This window comes from Poecilia reticulata, chromosome 12 (genome assembly GCF_904066995.2).
Source record: "Poecilia reticulata chromosome 12, P_reticulata-male-v2, whole genome shotgun sequence".
NCBI classification, from domain to species: Eukaryota; Metazoa; Chordata; class Actinopteri; order Cyprinodontiformes; family Poeciliidae; genus Poecilia; species Poecilia reticulata.
This window is the reverse complement of record NC_088841.1, coordinates 20,555,790-20,571,945: the sequence shown is the minus strand read 5'-3', so window position 1 is coordinate 20,571,945 and position 16,156 is coordinate 20,555,790. Positions and strand designations below refer to the sequence as shown.

Here is a 16,156-nt window from a genome sequence, read left to right as displayed (position 1 = left end):
GGCTAAAACAACCTCAGATGAGATTTCTGAATATCAGAAATTGTCATGACAACTTATCTGACATGACAAATAAAAAAAATAAAAAAAATACAACAGATACTGAAAATTTATGAAACATGACATCTGGTTTAATGTTTAAATTTCGTGAAGACTTTTATAGCTTTCCCCCCGCACATTCTTTGCTTTCTTTTCCAGGATTACAAGGTCTTCACAACCTTCTGAGTCTTAGTATCTTAGTTATTAAGATCTATATCACGTGTATAAAAGTCAATGTAAGTTTGTATAAATTTTGCATCTAGGTTGTGCTTTGAGGTTGTGATTCTTCATATATTTAAGTTATGATTCAAACTGCTGTGCAGCTCTGCTTTCAGGATTGTGTAAAGAGTAAATCAACAGGTAACCAAGAAAAAAAACATTTTTGAGAGGTTTCAGTATTTAAACAGACAGATACTAAACCTGCAGCAGTAAAAGGACAAAAACTTTGTCTTTTTCTCCCAAGGACTGAGGAGAAAAGGGATTTCCGCTCACTGCTAATCAATCAGGCTGTGATAATGGCTCCCATGCCTAGCTGTCGACTGGAAGGGTCAAGGCATCCCGTGACCCAACGCCCAGGGCCCAGGGGCCAAAGCTCCTCTCAGAATAGCACCCCAGGACAGACTCCCTGGGCTAATTGTCCAAGCCAGTGTCAGCCTTTTCAATGCCCCCCTCCCCAGCCTTCCCCACTCTTTCCACTTTCTCTGTCATTCCTCTCTTTCTTCTCCCCCTCTCTCACTACCCATTCTGCCCTCCTCGCAACTCTGCGATCCTCTCCATTTCAGCGTAACTGAAGAATCTATACCAGCTATATCAGCATACAGGAGCTGGTTGGGCGACGAAAATACTACTTACAGCTTGGGCAACACAGACAAACAGAAGGCGGCTGGTGAAAAGCAGAGAAAGTTAATGCAATGCCAGAGACAGGGGAGGAGAGTGAGAAATTGGACAGCGTGTCAGAAAAACATAAGTGACAGGAGCAAAAGCAACACAAAGACAAAGAATACTGAGGGAGGGAAGAAAGGAAAAGAAGAATGTAAAGGACATAGTGGGGCATATGGGTAGAGAGAGTCACAGAGATGCTCATCCCTCTTATTACCGGAGTGCATTGGCCAGTCTATCCACTTCCAAATGGATATCAATGGGTTTCAGGAAATCTGCTCAACATCATTCTGACAGAGTACAAGTCTGAATGCAAAAGACAAAACACACACACACACACACACACACACACACACACACACACACACACACACACACACACACACACACACACACACACACACACACACACACACACACACACACACACACACACACACACACAGAACAAGAGTCCAAAGCTGACTCTACTCCAGCTCTGTGCAAAGACATTCCTGTCATTCCAAGCACACACTGCTAATTAACATCATTAGATCCCACAGACAGAGGGAGAGCGTGATGAAGAGGTAGTCCACGGTTGCACTAGCTCCACATCTCTTCTCACTTCTGTCACCCTTCTTTCATCTTCCTTGTATGTCTCTGCACACTTCCGTCAATCAAACTCACTTTCTCCCCTCAGAGTCTCTGTCAGGATCTCGGCCAAAGAGCGCTGAAGTGGAGCAAAGTCCCCCCTCCTCCCAAAATAAAATGCAAACATAAGAGATGACAATTGAAATCAGCTACTCACTGGGAATCTTTAGCTTTTTCTGTATTTTCTTTTTTCCTGATCTGTCACTCCTTATCCTCTTCTTCAGTGGGGAATGGGAGTGTGCTATCCTGGCGAGTGTGCAGTGTCAGTCCGATAGAGGGAAGTTGCCTTCTGCGTGCATGAGCATGTGTCGGTGTGTGCGTGGAGGAAGGCAGAGAGAGCGTGAGTGTCTGTCTCTGTGCCTTGCACTGCTCTGACTGAGAGAGCTGAGGCTGTTTTAAACAGGCTGCTCTCCCCATGTGACCAGCCCAGCCACAGGCAGGAATACATTACGGAGACACACACACACACACACACACACTCGCTCTATCTCCCCCTTCTCTCTCTCTGTCAAACGTACACACACCGTGTCCACATTGCACCCCCTAGCCACCGCTCGGGGTATTGGAGAGAGAGAGAGAGAAGCTCTCACAGACACACACAAACAAATTTTCCATGCATACTATCGGGCATTACAAAAAAAATTAAAAATTGGAATAATCTTGCCAGATATGCAGCAACTTCTTCACAAACAAAAACAAACATAGCAGAAGACATCGTGATATTGGTTTGAGTGGTGGAGGTTTTGGCCGGTTAAGAAATTCCCTTTAGACAAAAATCAAGAACTGATTCATTCAAAATTAAATCAATACTGTTATTAATAAATAAATATCCCTATTAAATATATATTCATAATTGGGAGCTTATTTAGTCAGAAATAGCTTTACTTAATTTTTTTATCCTGAAATTTGTTGCAAGATTTATTTTTGTAGACTCAAATTTCAAAATAAAAGTGCATGCACAGAGGAAACAAATTATGTTGGGGAAAACTACCTTTGTATGACACCGGATAAAGTAGAATCAGATGCTTGGCTTCAATAGTAAACTACAGTCTCATCTCAGTTCTCCAGTGTCCTCCATATGTTCTGCTTTGTCATCCTGACTTCATGAACCCCAGATGATTCATGACATGATGCTAGATTGACCAAACAGGACTCAGGACAAGAAACAGTTTGGTATGACTGGTCTTTAAGGTTGGAGGAATAGTTTGTACAAAACAGATGTGAACTTACTGCGACAAGGACTGCAACTTGACCAGACCTGCACCACAGAGAAACATCTGCCTTGTCCTTTGAAAAAAAAGAACATGAATTAAAAAGAATATGCAATTGAAACGGAGTTAAAGAAAAAAAATCTCAGAAATACCTAAAGTAGCTTTACAAAATAAAGTGTCACAAAATAAACCACACTTTGGAAACAAATAAATTTAAAAAAATATACACAGATTCTGAAATAAATGAATAAGAATAAAAAAAGGAAAACTGTGATTGACAAAATGAACTTAATTATAAAGTCATATATATTTTAAGTCATATTTGTGTACAGCATTTTTCTAAAACCTGAAGTCAACAGTCACTTAACAGTAAAATGACACTATGTGGCTGGAAAACAAGTAAAATTGCACCTTTATTTAAATAAACCACCAAGTTGAGCTTTTGATTGAAATGAGATAGACATCTCCCAAAAGATAATAAAATACTTTAATGAAGTGTCCAAAATGGGAAAAAAAAATCATAATGTTATGTATCATAACAAAGGGAACTTTGCTCTTCCTATTCTGAACATCGGTCATACTAAAATCCCCAGTTTCCCATAGTGATGTCTAACACAGAGTTTATAGCTCTTTCAAAGACCTCCATAGCTAATCAGGGTAATTGCTATTTCTCTGCTGGACCTTTTACCTATATCAAACTGACTCATTGGTTTTCCTTTGATCATGAATTTGAATGTCATTGTTAGACTTATCTAGTAATTTATAATTGGTAATAGTGTGCCCTCATGTTCAGGTTATTCTCTTCAAAGGGATGTTAATCAAAAGGGACTTCCTGGTAATACAAGATAAATAAAAACACAAAATACTATACCCCAATTAGGGCCAGTTCATCCATGCATATTAATATGCGTACTGTATCTGTAAGCTGTTTCCTTCCTATGATTTAGACTCTTCAGTGTTGGCTGTGGTAATCTATCACACCTGGAAGCACTGACCTTTTCAGTAATGAAAACCTTTTAAAGCTGCCCTTCTGTTTCAAGAAATATGGCTGCATAAGAGCTCCTATATCTTACAAGAAAAGTGAAACATACATTACACCGAATTTTTAAAAGCCACAACTGATGCAATCTCAATACCATAAAGTTCTCACATGAAACTGTGACCTGGAAAATATACCGATGGTCTACTTTTGTTTCTTCCCAGGTACAGAATGGAAAAGAAATGAAACAATAAGTACGCTTCATTATTCTTTCTAAAAATTGCAGCACATGCAATATTTGGACTGCGTGCCAAGAAATGGATGGATGACCACCTCCTAACACATTTTTTCTATAATGTTCAGGAAATATTCCTGGACTACTCTGCTCTAGCATGTTGCACTGAAATAAATATCTTCCAAAAAGGTGCAAACATATTATTATAAATATTACCAGGATATTCTGTTATTATCACAACCACTTCCAATACCAAATAAAGGCCAAATCTTATCAATAAATCTGAATAACAAAGGAACTTCTCAAAACAAATGCACATTTCAATATTATCAACAAGTTATTAGTAATGATGATTGTTTTTTCTTGGGTTTTTTTGCTGTTGATGATCATTTGCAACTAGTTGCCATCTTCTTATGTGTACTTCCAGCAGGGTAATGCACCATGTCCAAAAGCTAATGCCATGCCAAACTGGTTTGTTGACCATGACGATGATCTGTAGCAATAGTGGCCGATATTGACAGTAATGAGACAGGAAATGGGCAGAGAAAGAAGGTGGTAATACAAGTCTCAAGGCTGGGAAGCACATTTCAGAGGGCTTTGTTGAGGATTACTGGCCACAAAATATGGGGTGCGGTACACTGGTTCATCACAAACTGCCCCATTGTTTCTTACTTTTGCTGTCACATCATTGTCTTCCTTTATTTGTCATTTTCATATTTAATCATCATCTCATTATCTTGGTAATAAATTTCAGTGTTTTACAAGTGCCTCTAAATGGTCAGATAATTAGTGGAATTATAGAATAATTACATTTTGTGAAAGAGACCATGCTCACCGACTCCCACTCTAAGCTCACAACTCATTCTAAAAGCTTCTCATTCAGTACAAGGAATCCTCACACACTCCTCTTTCACCTCTGATTATTATCCTTGTTTTTTTCAGTTTCCAGCACCTGGCATGCCATGGTTGGTGAATTTTCATTAGTGCAGAAACCGCAGTAATGTCTAACATTAAATAATGTTGGGGGGTTTTTTTGGTCGTTGCTTTGAAATCTGATCTGAAATTGCACAAATCCTGTAACAGTGATGTTCATGTGCAGATTACATGGTCTTTTAAAGATGCAGCGGTATTGTATATTCTAAAGTAAAAAAAAAAAAATCTGTGGCAGCCCAGCTCAGCTGGCGATCACATTGTGCAGACTAAATTGCTAAATGTGTAGTTAAACATATGCTGCAGCATAATATATGGCATCATGTCTTCCTACGCCATTAAAGCAAAAGTCAGACATGCAATAATGTGGCAGGGGTAAAAACCTGATATTATGGTTCTATGAATCTAAAAGAAGACATCTTTTAAACATGTTCGCTGTCAAATTGCTCTGCAGATTTTTCAGTCCTTCACAAAGGTCAGCTAAAAGTAACTTGCCCTGGGATGTGAAGGGTAGCTTATCAGCATTCTGGATAAATAGTAGTTGTCCAGTACTATTTGGCTTCAGGGACTCTGCACCATCTTTAATCCAGGTAGCTCAGACGTCTGCAGGACAGTTTTGTAAATGTGTACTGTTGAGCACAGTGGCGAACCAAAATTAGTATACGAACTAGAGGGGCTTCACCTGACAGATGTGATTAATACATTGGACAGGAAGGCAGATACATTGTTACTAAAGATGGACGACCTTGATCATTAGGTCATTTAATTTATTGCCAAAATTCAGCCACTGATGTAGGCTACCCATATTATATCCATTATTATATTGCAAGAATTATTTTAGGCAATTTTCTGTTTAGGTTGTTTTCTAGTGAATGTTTCTACCAGTGCCTATTAAACAACTAACTATCAAGTCTATACACACTGATGTGCACACAAAAGCACACAGGAAGTCAAAATAATCCTCTTGAATTTTTTTAAACCCCTCTTTGCGGAATTTTTCTCCCTACACAAATCTGTTGACCTCCTCCAGTTGCCAACTTATATCAGGAGTGAGAAAGCAAATATGACATTTGTGACAGCCAGTTACAGTCTTTATATAGTTGCTGTCTCTGCTGCAATTTTGGCAGGTTAGGGTGCAATGGTGTGTTCCAGGAAGGTGGCACAGGCTTTAATTATAGAGAAGTAAGACCTATAGATCCATTTAGAACATACTAACTTAATGCTTTGACTTTAACTAACCTTTCCTGGTGAGTCCAATCTTGCTTTTGGACATATATTTTATATACCCTATCAAAAACATACCCGACGTGTTGCTTTTATTCTCACATGTATGTTTGAGAAATCATAGAATTTTCTGCGACTGCTTAAATGCTTACTACCACAAAGCACCGCCTATTTCCACAAAGCTCCTCCTTGCATCATTCTCCAGCCAAACATCTGCCTCTCAGAGCACCCTTTCCTCTGCACCAGAGGTTCAACTGCAGCGGTCTGTGACCTGTAGTGTTCACAGTTGCATTTGAAAGCCTCCATAACTGTTTAACATGCTGTCAGCTCCCAGGAAGTGAGATGCATTGAGTACAGTGTCCAGGTCTGAGATGATGCTCAGATGATCTCATGGGAATCATTTCTGATTGATCTAATTACCAGCGTTCTGTGTATAAAGTAGAAAATGTCTGTGATGTTTCATAACCTGCTCTAGATGAACAGATTAACAGAAAAGGTGTCCTTTTTGGTCATAAACTGGCTGAAAATGGAAATTCAATTACTGATGTTTTTCCAAAACAGATTTTTTTTTGTATGAATCATTTTCAATAAACTGGAGATGCATACATGAAATTATTTAATGCAGATCTATTTTAAATGAATAATAAAAAAATAATAATATTTTTACAACTCACATTCATATGCCTCATGGTCATGTTCTGCAAAATATTGTGAATTTATTTGATCTCATTACTGGAGACTCAGGAGGGCAAAAAAATACTACAGAGAAGTTGAGGATTTTCCTTTAGTAATGCACTGGAACAGTTTAAGTGGTCTCATTTTATCCTTCAGCACATGAAGCAAAACATAGATTTAAGAAAAATGATTTGCACGTATGATTCAAATTTCTAGATTCAATGTGAAAAATGTTAAAAACAAAGTATGGAACTTATAATCATGATAATCATTTTTCTACTCGGCTGCATTTTTGGCTCACAACACCTTGTTCAGGTTGGGCTATTTTCTGAGAATTCAAGACAGATTGAGGGACCCAAAAATCTGTCAACACCAACTGATGTGTTTTCTTAATATGATTAAATAGGGATCATGTGACATGCATGTGAATGCACAGACCCACGTTTCTTCGTTATAATGTATTAAACAAAGGTAATCAATGTGATTCACTTCACCTGTCAATATTTTCAATCAAGGCTTAAATGTGGATTTGTTGTCTATGGTTTAAAAGGTTGCCATTTAAAAAGCTGAAAAATAATTAAATGATACAATTATATTTGTTTTAATATGGAAACAGTGCTCTAATTTATGTAAAAAAAGAGAAATGCTTGAAAAATAGCCAGTAGAAGTTTTAAGATAGATAATTTTGTTTCCTTCTAGAAAAGTTTTATTTTACTTGCTCAGGAAAGTGTTTTTGTACAACAATTGGATGATAAAACAAGATTCAAAGAGGAAGTGAAGGATTATGATAACTGGTTATTTTGTACTGCAGGTAAAAACTTCTACATTTTTCACATTGTATTTTTTATTGTTTTCTTAACCACTGGCAGCTTAGGGAAAGTTGACTGTTGGACTAGTTGACTTGCAGGCAAATTTCACTGAAGAAATGGAGAGGGGGAAATTCCATTGATTAGAAATTAAACTAAAGGCATGATAGATCATCATTGGATCAGGTCATAAAGTGGATAGGGTGTGAAACAGCCCCACCACCAAGACTGTTAGCAGCCCCCAAACTTATAGTATGTACATGATGCACAGGTATCATGCCACAGTACGGCAACCAACAACACATCTACGTCCAAGACCTCCCAGTAAGGCCAAAGAAACAACATCCCACCTGACGGCATCAAACCCCGTCCATAAACAACAATGCGGGTCATAGATCATTTAGTGAATAGGTGGTCCCCATGCAGCACATGCCCCACAAAAGTGCCACAAGCAACCGGCCCCTCATTCAAGTTACCACCTACCCAGAGTGGCCACCCTGGTCACAATAACTGACAAAGGCCACCAGTCCTGAAAGTAGAAGGTAACGGCTATAAATAAATGTAGAAAAAGTATTTTCCAAAGATGACATGACGGTAAACACTTAGGCTGATATGATGGTATTTGGAATTAATGTCATTCAGAGATATGCTTAAATATCCCAGCTAAAATCCTGCATATAAAATAAAAAAATAAAAAAATCAGAACAAATAAACTCTGAGCTCTGGCTCAAGTCAAAAATATTAGATGGCACAATCAATAGACTAAAAACCTCCTAAGGGCACTTTAAAACTTCCAAGACTCCTTTGAAAATAGAAGTGATTGCTGGAAAATTTAAAGATGCTATCTGTGAAGTTTTCTGAGAACACAGCTCAAGGAGACATTCCTCAGAGCAAGTTAAAAGCAAGCTGTCAATTACTGTACGTGTCAAAAAGTTTGGAATAAAATATCTTTTAATTTTATAAAAATTAGCACAGGCTCTGAATTTTGTGGCTATCACAAATCACAAAATGTGGCTTTCATGGAAGCCGACAGCCAGCATCAGAAACCCCATCTATCAGTGGGATAAAGCTTTCATGGCTTTCATGGAATGCAGATCACTGAATTCATCCTCTGCACACAGCTGAGTAAGTGGCCTAATCACAGCTGCAACAAAAAGACTCGAAACTTTTATTGGAGTTGGAGGCAGGATCAATTTTTTCATGACCATTTTTTTTTTCAAGACTCCAATTTGCGGTGAAATATTGTCGTGGATGTCTGCAGGAAAAGCTCCTGATAGGTATAATTGATTATTCTAAGCATACTTTCATCTCATTTGAGAGTGTAAGGCTGTACGAGTCTGAAAGAGTCAGCTGCCTTACTAATTGAGCCTGTGAAAGCCATTGGGAAGTATACTGAAGATTGAACTCTTGTGAGTGTGTGGCATTTTATGTTGGTATTTAAATCAATATACTGACTATAAAGGAAACACTTAAAATACAGGTGTCTTATCTGTTCCTACAACTGTGATTCTGAACAGCTTCTGGAACCAGTTAGACTGATGTATATATTATTTAGCAAAGTTAGTGTAAGGTATACTGTTAAAATACTAAAATATATTTTAAAAAACCAATACAATGACTATTCTAAGGAATAAGGAATAAACATTGGTTTGAAGACCTTAAAATACCGTAGAAATCCAGGAAGAGCTCGACTTAGCTATTAATATCTTATATTATAGTATAATCTTAAGAAGGTAACAACAGAGCCATAAAAACAAAATAACTACATCTTGACAGCCACACTGGACAGGTTCTGATGCAGAAAACCAAATATTTTATAACAGAAAATGTTTGGTGAAGTAGGCTAGGCCAAGAAGACATGAGCCGGATCATTCCCAAAGCGGTCAGGTGATAAGTAGATAAGACACTACCGTTCCAGGTAGACCTGTCATGAATTGTGTGAAGCCTCACACTTGCGGCAAAATTCCCCCACAGTCAGAAAAACAGAGTAGGCACTCGCTTTCACGCAAGGAATGGGAGGAAAGCAAACATCTAGAAAATGCTGTGACATGAACTGCATTTTGTCTTTCCAGACCAGAAAAGTCTCTTGACAGCCAACAATGTAATTGATTAATTATTTACTGGATTTTGCTTCATGCTTGTGTATGTGATGCCATGATAGCAGCAGCAGATAAGAATAGTATTATTTCCCTGGACAAAGCGCACTATGCAATGGTTAAAAATGACAGGGAAGCTGCCAAACCTAGTGGGGGCAAGAGATTTACAGAGGACCACTTCCTCTTTGATAAACCTTATTGACAGGTTATTTAAAATGCACGTCACCTTCCTAACATTTCCTAGTCTTGTGTGCTGCATGCAAATCTGTTTTGTGGATGACATCTAAAAACTAATTTGTCTAATCTTTTGTTTCTAACTGTTAAGCTATTTTATTGGATTAGTATTTCACGTTTTCATTGCATTTCATTTATTTATATATTTCAAATAGGTTTTTAAAAACAAGAAAGCAAGTAATCAGTAGGACAAGAGAAAACATATCTATACATAACCAAGAGCACAATAATTAGCTTCCCACTACTTTTCTGTTTGAAAAAGTAAGACGTGTGCACTCATTTAATCTTACCTCTTATCTCAATTTAATGAAATATGTATACTTACCAACTTGATAATTATCTAAAATTGTCATTAAAATAATGTAATGTTATTCATATGCCTGCTCATTATAATGTGCTAAAGAACCAACAATTAATTTATATTACATAAACAAATTTCTTATAAACTGTCTCATTAGACAAGAAAATCTACAGACACAAAATAATAATAATAATAATAATAATAATAATAATAATAATAATAATAATAATAATAATAATAATAATAATAATAATGGCAATTATAAGTAACATCTGGACTATATAGTAGATAGTTAATTTGAAATCATCGTAAAGTACTGAATTGTTTGTTGCTTAAAACACACAAAAAATAATTAGCTTTATTTTACCATTCCTGCCCACCTCATCATGTCATGATTTAGTCTTCTTTCTGGCCGGCTGGGGTTTATGTGAGCAATAATGAGCCTCTGCTGCTGTCATTGTGAGTGTGAGAGGCTAACTTACAGGCAATTTGGTTTTAAATTACATTTTTTGCTGACCTCTGACTCCCGAGTTGTGTGTTACATGCCCCATGAGTGGCTGTAACTGGATTTGATTTATCAACATCCACAGACTGCAACTGTTTCACTAAACAAGCAAGACACTGTAGGCTTTGTAAAACCTCAGTTCAATGAGGCATGCAACAGCACTTCACAGAGTTTCTTAAGCACTCCCCAGGAAAAGCTGAATGTGCTATACAATAACCCCAACAATGAATGTCAAGAAATTCTGAGTGCAATATGAAAGACTGGCAGTTTTAGTGTGTGTGTGGTTACATAGACTGTATAGTTTCGCCAGAAAAAAGGATGCATCCTAAAACATACTGTTCTTCAAAACTTTACCAAAAAAATAAATAAATCAACCCTAATGTCCATCTTTCATCGCAGCCCTTGATGATTTCAGTAGACTTGCATCATCTCTTGCTGTATAGTAAATCTCCCATGTTTATGTGACTGTGTGTGTGGTGGGGATCATCTTAAGGAGCTAGAGCAGTTTTTGTTTAGTCATAAAAAGTGTCATGTGTCACTGCCAAAGTGAATAAAATCAAAAACATTCATATGGAGTGTGCTGAGTGCACACGTGGATTCCTTGGCGTCACAGAGACGCGCGTGTTCTACAGTAGTTCTGTGAGCAACAGCAAGTTAGTCTATGATAAATATTCAGTGTTTATCAGCGTGTCTGCGGGTGTTAGCTAAGGTCAGGAGATAGATCCTTCCTCTCTAGAGGAACGTGCATGGAAAGCAACATTATGTCTTTGGGTCCTGCTGTCCTCACTTCTTGGATTCACAAATCTGCTGATCAATGTTCAGCCAATATTTATTTGTTCTGATAAGATAAGCAGAAAACATTTTAATAGTTTGCCATGCGGAAGATGTTTACATTTGTAACTCTTTAGCAAGAATATTAGATTTTTGCCCATGTTTTTATGTTATTAGACCATTTGACATGTTTCCATTTTCTCAACAGCGGTAGCTTCCTTCCGATATACATAGATACAGCAACTTTGGTCGCAAAGCAGGCGCTCTCAGCAAGTGAGAAGTATCACAAACTAACATGGATTTCTTGATCTATTTTAGCAGCACTTTTAAATAACAAATAAAGTGTCTTGCCAAACAACGACAAGATCAAGAAAATGTATGTTTTATAGCGACAATGTACACCTGCCTGCAGGTATAAGATAATTGTACTTATTTTTAAAGTACAATTAGACACTGAAATGTAAAGCTTAATACATGTCTGATATATGTATATTTTTCTCACCATTATTAAACAGAAAAATTTAACAATGCAAAAATCTTGTCTTGATAATTTACATGCAGTGGCCATTTTGCTAAATGTACCCATTCAATAGCCTGTTGACAAACTTAGGGAATTAGTCAACATCTGGATGTGGTGAAGAAAGCTTCCTTGATATCAAGCTGAGTGTCAGTACAGGAAGAAAAGGGGATTTAAGTGACTCTGAATGTGGGATGTTAGCGCCAGACAGGCTGCTCAGAGAATTTTAGAAATTGTTGTGTATTGGTTTATTTTCTTGGCTGTACAGAAAAAAATACCCAGTGAAAGCCAGTCGTGCAGGAGGAAATGCCCTGTTGATGCACACAGTTGCTCAAATAAACAATCATTACTGCCAAGCTACACTGCAAACATCTCATATCACTTTGAAGCAGATGGACTACAGTAACACAGCACCACATCGAATCCCGCTGCCTCTGTTGGTTAAAAAATACAAACTGAGGCTACGGTTCACACAGGCACTGTAACTGGTGAGATATACCATGCTATTAGCTAACACACAGGTCGTTATTGAACACTTTGGTGACAACACATGAAAACGCTAATCGTACTGCAGTTACAGGAAGTGGCGAGTGCTGCTGTGAGTCCTTCCCACCTCTGAGGCACCTACAGGTTGTTCGTCTGAGCAGCCCGATCGTACAGCAAACCCAAACTGCAGTCAGAGACCCGCTCTACTCCATTTCCTCAATGAAATTACTGCTGATTTAATGACATAAATTTAATTTTTGATGTAGTCAAAGGTTTTTGTTTGTTTGTTTTCTCTGAAACTCACATGAAAATAAATCCCTGTATTTGATTCACATAGTCAGTGTGACATTTATCAGTTCTGGTGAAGCTCATGCCACCCTAGACGAGAAGCCGCCTTGAGCAGCCGCCAGTGTCACCCATATCAGAAACTGCTACTGTTCCTGCAAGGAGTGGTGCTAAGAGTGATCTAATCTGCTCAGAATGAGGTGATGGGATCTTACTAAGTTCAGATACTCTGATGTCTTGAATATGACACTGACTTTGGTGTTCACCAATGCATTTTCAGAAACTATGAAATTTGTTTATTGTATGTATCTATCTCCCATTTAAGGTTTTACCTGGTTTCTGTGGATATAGATTGTCCAATGCTGTAAGAGCCAAATGTAGTTATGGTCTGTCTTACTTTGACTTGGATTCAATCACCGGTCTTCCAAACCGCATCAAACTAAAAATGGTTATCAATTGCCTCATGGTTTTAGCTGAAAGAATAACTATATTTACACTCCGTCACAGTGAAAAGTTTAAAATCTGTTGTCAATACAGCAGCGTAGTAGACTTACCAGAAAGGTAAAATCCTCATGTAAGACTTGCAAAAATTAACTCTGTTTGACACTGCTGAGCACTTGTGGCAGCAAATCAGACACCCACTGTGTCTTTTGAAAACGGACGGAACAAACAGAGTTGATAGCTCTGACTTGAGCACAGATTTTGTTTGATTTGCAAAGCAGGAATGCTGTAGTTAATTGTGCGTCAAACATTTCTGAAAGAACATTTTTGCCAGTAGCAATCACTTTAATGAGTGAGATGATAACTGCTAATTAGTGAGTAGACAGACTCAGGTAGGTTTTTCTTCATAAATCTTTAGCTATAAATCTTGAGGAAGGTTTTATTGCCGTGGGGGAAGAAATGCTGTTATTATCTAAAGAAATTCTGTCAGGTGATTCATCTAACTGATGCTATTTGTTGAAATAACAATTAGGTGCATTCCGATGCAGGCTTAGTGACCTTTTTGTAATTTAATCACTCAAACGTGTTCGTTGCTTGTTACTTGTTGCTATCTTTTGCTGAAAGTCTCCAAGTTATATAACATGAACTTTTATTACAGCATTGACAAGCTAAAGCACATCAGATGGGAAGTAATAATTTGACTACACCGCATGACAGTCGAGAATAATTTCTTTTTCTGTTTCTTCACACACAAAAGAGACGTTACTCCAGTTTTAATCTCCTTACATTTGCTTCCGGCACATTTTAGAATTCATATTAAAATGTTAGTCTTCAATGTTAGTCTTTACTGTGCCTGGCTGTTTCTCTGACCTTCCAGCTCTACACCCTTTCTCACAGTCTGGGATTTTCCAGTCAAAGGCTAGCAATGCTTCCACAAACACAATTTAAGGTCAGAGGGGATAAATCCTTGTTGCCCAAGATTGTGAAATGTGCTGTCTCCTATATTTTGTGCAGTCTTGATTCTACTGAATCTTAAAAGAATCAGCTAAAGAATCATTCATTTACACTTGCTTTCAGCTTAATATATGAAGCATGAAATTACATGTAGGCTACTTGATATTTCTCTAATGTGTTAATCTTCTTTCATTGTTGTTTTGTAGTAAAGCACCCTGTGGTTTCTGACCTGTGAAAGGTGCCTTGCAACGGTCATGATTATTCTGACACACAGTAAGATTTAACTGATTTGCTTCTTTGTTCAAAATATATTTTGTGTTCACAACAAGAATTTGTGGTTCCCCTGTTTTGTAATGTAGTAGAATGCCAAAGTTGTAGGTCTTCTTAGTCCGGGGAACAAATCAATCAAAAACTGTGAGCTGTGCTAGCAAACAGACAACACATGTATTTTCTCCTCCTGAAATATTTAATTATAACAACACTTGCAATGCTCCACTGGGTGTATTTGAATATATTACATTTGTTACTACTGTTGATTGGAAGTGTAACAACAACATCCAGCTCACTAGACAAAACAATTTGCTGTACTAGTTTCACAGACAAGCGCTTCAAACATTTCCAGGAGCATTTTTTGTATTTCATCATTTAAAAAAAAAATGTTTTAACTAATCTGTAATCAGATAAAATTAAAGATTACAAAAGGTTATTTTATTTTTTTTCTGCTTATTGTCTGAAAATGAAAAGGGATTTAGAACATAAATATGCTAGTCCACTCTTAAAGTATACAATTTGATCTCATTAGTCAAAAATATACAGGGAAATTGAATGATTTTATAAATTGAGACTAAGTTTGCTGATACGCATCATGATTCTGATGTTCCATACAGCTATGCCCAAAATTATTAATTTTATACATTTTAAAAGCATGTCAACAAAACATATTTTAACTGCTTAGTTCAGATCTTTATCTGCAAGAGTTGTAAATATTTTGTTTGTTTGTTTTACTGGATACATTCATTCATCCTTTCTCTATATCAGCTTATATTTGCACATTTTGCAAGGGGAGAAGTTTGGTGCATTCATGACAGTTCCTTAATTGTGTATTATATAAATAAGTGCTTTACTTACGATGCAGAAAGGAGGTGTAAATGCATGCAAGTATGTTAAATGTCACTTTAAAATAAATGCAGATCCGAAACCATGTTGATTTCGCCAACATGGAGACAGACTATGTTTTGTCACTCTGCTGACAAATATATGTTAGCTGCTTACCAAGCCAAAAAAATCTACATCAGTAGCAGTCCTGTAGAAATTTGTTTATCTTAAGCTAGCAATTCAATTACTATTGGTGCCTACCACTAGTGGAATAAGTCAGAGTAGGGTCGAGGGGCGGGGATAATGACCGGGTCCTTTATACCCAAATAATAAAGCTCATGATAATATAACTTTACAACATACACATGCCCACAACAGCGGATCTTATAAGTTTCACAACAGAGGAGCGACTATGTCATTCAGAAATCCATCAAACATTTAGTATAACAAACCAAGAGAACAACAAAAACATCAGGCTAAGTGGTCACTAATGATGAAACAACACAAAGTCAAAGCTGTTCAGAACCACGGAGAGCGATTGGATTATTTTGACACTTTATCAATTTCAATTCAGAGCCTGGAGCAGCTAGCTACTGCTGAAGCTAATTGATGACACAATGAACCGAACACGCAGCAGCAAGCGTTGAAGCGGACACGCAGTGGTAAGCGCCGACCGCACCGCACGCGCAGCGTGTCGCAGCAACTCGTGCACCTGGATGTAACTCAGCACGGATCGCGCACGCCAAGTTACGTTCACAAAATGGACGATGCTCTTGCAGGCGGGTCCAACGCAAGCCTTAACTATAAACGTCATACTATCAGAGGCCATAACCTACAAACTCTCTTACACGTACTATCAAACTCTC

At 37.5% G+C, this 16,156-nt stretch overlaps 1 protein-coding gene across 1 annotated transcript in view; it reads right to left on the bottom strand.

Annotated features, from left to right (window-relative positions):
• cntfr (ciliary neurotrophic factor receptor) overlaps positions 1-1,985 on the bottom strand; it is a 238,153-nt gene extending 236,168 nt beyond the window's left edge. Inside the window, exon 1 of the mRNA XM_008423847.3 lies at positions 1,703-1,985. The gene's annotated coding sequence lies outside the window, so the exon portion shown is untranslated. The remainder of the gene's footprint in view (positions 1-1,702) is intronic.
• Positions 1,986-16,156: the final 14,171 nt, after the last annotated feature.